The sequence below is a fragment of the Panthera pardus genome, unplaced genomic scaffold (assembly GCF_024362965.1).
Source record: "Panthera pardus isolate Hobbes unplaced genomic scaffold, ASM2436296v1 HiC_scaffold_17, whole genome shotgun sequence".
Lineage (NCBI taxonomy): Eukaryota > Metazoa > Chordata > Mammalia > Carnivora > Felidae > Panthera > Panthera pardus.
This window is the reverse complement of record NW_026526732.1, coordinates 125,938,245-125,942,933: the sequence shown is the minus strand read 5'-3', so window position 1 is coordinate 125,942,933 and position 4,689 is coordinate 125,938,245.

The window sequence follows — 4,689 nt, the reverse complement described above, 5'->3', positions numbered from 1 at the left end:
AATCTCTCCAGTTCTTAGGTTTAGGATTTGGCACATCTGGCTCTCTTTAATCGTGCTTATTTGCAGTTGCCCTTGCTATCTGGGGGAACCTGATGTCGATTAACCATGTCATGCTCACTTCTGAAAGATGAGGTCGGTCCTAGACTCTGTTACCTGCTTTTGCTTAAGCTTTTGTTAAAGTTTTCTGTAGCTGAAGCAGTGGTTGAAGACTACAAGACCAGTGATTTCCATGTGACCCAGGGGAGCATGGAGTAATGAAGTTCTGAGGTATAAATATAATCGCTTTCTATCATGTTATTTGGGTAAACTGGTAAATATTTGGGTAAATAACAAGGGTAGGTTAAATAAATTCAATAATTAAAAATAATAGACTCCTATTCTATTCTTCTATTAATAAGAATGATAGAATATAGGAAATAGGTCTATTTCCCTAGCCCTGAGCCAATACACATGTAGGAGACCTTTTTTTTTTTTTAATGCTTACTGTGTATCACGTCAATTTTCACGATGACTCTATAAGGTCGTTCTACTCATGAGGAAACTACAGCATAGAGAGGTTAGTAACTTGCCCCAATTCACAGATGTGTTGAGTACTGAAGCCCAGGCAACCTCAATCCTTTTCTCTAATTTTAGCCAATAAGGCAGTGAATGTTCTTACATATGTTTTCTTAGGTCCACATGGGCAAAGTTCCCCAGGTGTGGAAGTCTTGGTCGTAGGCCGTCTGCAACATTCCTAGATGTTTCCAAATTCTCCACATTTTTCCTAACATTTTATTATTTCTACTTATTTCTAATTTTTAAATTTTTATTTATTTTTTTATTGGAGAGAGAGAGAGAGAAAGAGAGAGAGTGAGGATGCATGAGCAGGGGAGAGGAGCAGAGGAAGAAAGAGAATCTTAAGCAGGCTCCACACATAGCACAGAACCCATCACGGGGCTTGATCTCACAACCTTGGCATCATGACCTAAGCCAAAATTAACAGTTGGGCACTCAACTGACTGAGCGACCCAGGCTCCCCTACATTTTTACTAACACTTTAAAATAACTGTTGATATTGAGTATGAAAGGTAGATCATTGTTATTTTTATTTTTCATTTCACTTACAACTAGAGAGGTTGAAATGTTTCCACTGGATTTTTCCTATAGATTTGGAAGGTTTTGTTTTCTATCAGAATCTACCCATTTATTCAGTAGAGATATTCCTGGGCTTTGTTCTGTTACTTTGGTCTATTTCCCTAGCCCTGAGCCAATACACATTGTCATAGTTTCATGAGCTTTTTAAAACTTTTTTCTCTTCTTCCTTTTTCTTCCTCCTTCTCCTTCTTGTGAAACATCTTGTATCACATAGGACAAATCAGTCCCTATGTTCTTCCTCCAAATAGACTTGACCACTGGTGGTCTTTCAGCGTTCATATAAACTTGAAGGTAACATTATCAAATTCCAGAAAGTAGATTGGGTATGTGAATGAATTCAAGAGAATGGATATGCTAGTTCTTTCCAGCCTGTACTTTCTAAAGATGTTGGACGCTGTAATTAAATTAGTTGCAGGGGCGCCTGTGTGGCTCAGTCGGTTGAACGTCCCACATCAGCTGGGGTCATAATCTCGTGGTCCATGAGTTTGAACCCCACGTCAGGCTCTGTGCTGACAGCTAAGAGCCTGGAGCCTGCTTCAGATTCTGTGTCTCCTTCTCTATCTACTCTTCCTCCACTCACGCTCTGTCTCTCTCTGTTTCTCAAGAATAAATAAATGTTAAAAAATAAATAAATAAATAAATAAATAATAAGTTGCAGAACGTAAAAGTTAATGAATTTTACTGGTTGTCAAAAGGAATTAAAAGCTTCTAAAGTAACTGCTTATGGGCACAGCCTCTGTCAGATGTCAAGTGCTGTGGCTAAAGTTTTAGAAAATTTATTGTTGTTTTAATAAATACTGAGGTCTTTATATATTGTTTTTTTTAATTGATGTTATTGTTTCTATTTCTCTGGTAGAATATATATATATATATATATATATATACACACATATACATATATATACATATACACACTCATATGCATATACATATACATATATAATATATATAGTAGAAACTAGAGAATCACATTTGAATATTGATGATCACCATTCTTTATGCAAGACCAGCTCCTTGGGATTATCTAATAATTTCTTTGGCATCAATTCCTAATCCTTTGGGAGATCCAGAGGCAAGGCTATGCTGAGCTGGAATCAGGTGTCACAATGCATATTTCAGGCACTTGTTGATATGGCATGATTCCAATTTGGTGATTAGGATTGCACTTTGGTGTATATGTTTCAATCTTAATTTTAATATTTTAATCTTAATCTTGATTTTAATCTGTAACCCAAATTATCAACTAGATATCATCTCAGATAAACAGGCTGAAAAATCCTATGAAAATCTTGGCAGGAATTTATATAGCATGGTTTTTCTACCTTCCAGACAAAATTACCAGGCTTGACTTTTTGCTTTAGACATACAAACATCCTGCTATTGGAAGAGCCAAGGTCGCCATACACATTTCAATTACTTAGATTATTGATATTAGCACTCTTAAAATTCATCTTGCGCCATGGCTTACTGAAACCATTTCTACCACATGCCAAGTACTGTGTTTGCCCCTTTCATATCAATTACTAATTTGCTTTTCACAACAATCTTGCAGATTAAGTATTTATCTCTACTTTATGAGGAAACTAAGGCTTAGAAAAGTTTCAAAAGGTACTGTAACCTTGGGTGTTGTAACTAGAAGCAACAACATTGGATTTCAACCATGGTTGTATTACATCCACGTATGCATTATTTCATATCGTTTCATTTGTTCTTCCACTGGTTAGGAACCGAATGACAAACGAATGAACAAACAAAAAAACAACAGAGTTGAAAGTCAGTCAGATGCTGATACTTGAATTAGATACTAACTCCTAAAATTTGAAAGAGCTCCTTCCTTTTGCCATCCAGTAATGGTCCAACTCAATGTTTATTATTCTGCTAATTTTGTTACTTAACTTGCTAAGAAGCCCAAATGGTATGCTAATAGAACCAGAGATATTGCACAATAGGACATTTCTAATGTTAGTTGCATTTGGAGTTCAACTCATTACTCCAACATGACAGAGTTTTTAAAATTTATTTATTTATTTATTTATTTATTTATTTATTTATTTATTCAGAAGTGTGTGGGCAGAGAGAGAGGGAGAGAGAAAATCTCAAGAAGGCTATGCACTGTCAGCTCAGAGCCTGACGTGGGGCTCGATTCCATGAATGGTGAGATCATGACCTGAGTTGAAATCAAGAGTTGGAAGCTTAACCAAATGAGCCACCCAGATGCCCTATGTTTTGGAGGCTTCATAAAGTCCTAACGCTTAATGTTCTTCTCCTCTAGGCAGAGTTCATAAACCCTAATATGCCGTTATAGCAGTGATCCACAGTTGATACTGAGGAGCAGTATCAACTCTAAAGAGGACCACTTCCATTAGATTTTCACTTCACATTTAATTTGACCTTGGAAATTGAAGTCGGTAGATTTGAAAATGAGATGCTTTTGAGATAGAATAGTCCTAATTTTTCTATTGATTTTTAACGTTTAAAATAAAGACTACAGATCCAAGAAATTTAGAAATATTGTTTCAACTTCTAGTAGTAGAAAAATACAATTAAAAGACCCATGCTTTTTTGCAAATTAATTATTACACTTACATGACAGAACCAGGGAAAAGTTTGGAAAGGATGCTGTCAATTCATGAAGTTTAAAGAACAAACTTTCTTTGCATGTAGAAACTTCTATACGATCGACTGTAAAGAACAGCCAAAGGACGAAAGGAAGATAAGCCCAAATCGACGCCTTCTGCATCCAGCTACACAGGCTAATGGATTAGGGTCACCGGAATGCAAATTATTGTCCAGTTTTGCAATTTTATTTTCATTTGACAAGCGTATACTGATAAATAAAATGCCAGGCCCCCATCTAAGAAGTCTGATTTGGAGTACGAAAACAGCTGGCTGAGGATCAGTAGCAGTGTTGCTAGTCTAAACTCCCTGTGACTTGCTGTGTGATATGGGCATGCCAGTGCCTTGGTTTTCTCCATGTTGCTCAAGGTTAGGTAGGACTCACAATAAAATTGACTTACATTCTATAACATGTCCATTTTCCTGCTCTCCCACGTTCTTTCCAGCTCTCAAACTCTGTGAATCTGGGTCTGATGGGGCACTCCGGTAGAAAGAATAAGGAATGAATGGCCCCAGCTCCTAGTTTCAAATTGGAAGATACTAAACTTTTCTTTTAGGTGAGCTTGACCTGGTAATATGCATCTCACAAAAACACTAGAACGAAGCAATGGCTCTCTTTTTCCCAGAAACAAAGGACAGATTTTAATGGATGGGAAAGTTTTGGATAAAAACACCAAATATGAAATATCTGGGTTCATCTTCTGCTCCTGCCGCATATGTATTCCATGACTTAAGACAAATTTTTAATGTCTCTTTGTTTCTTATCTGTAAACTGAAGGGATTATATTATCTGAGTTACATTCAACATCTAAAAACTAAAAATAAACCCAAAACACTGACTGTTATTGTGTTTCAAATGCACATACAATTTGAGCAGAATATTAGGGTTAGCTGATAAGATGGGGAGCCATCTAACTGTATTGAGAAAATTAAGAAATG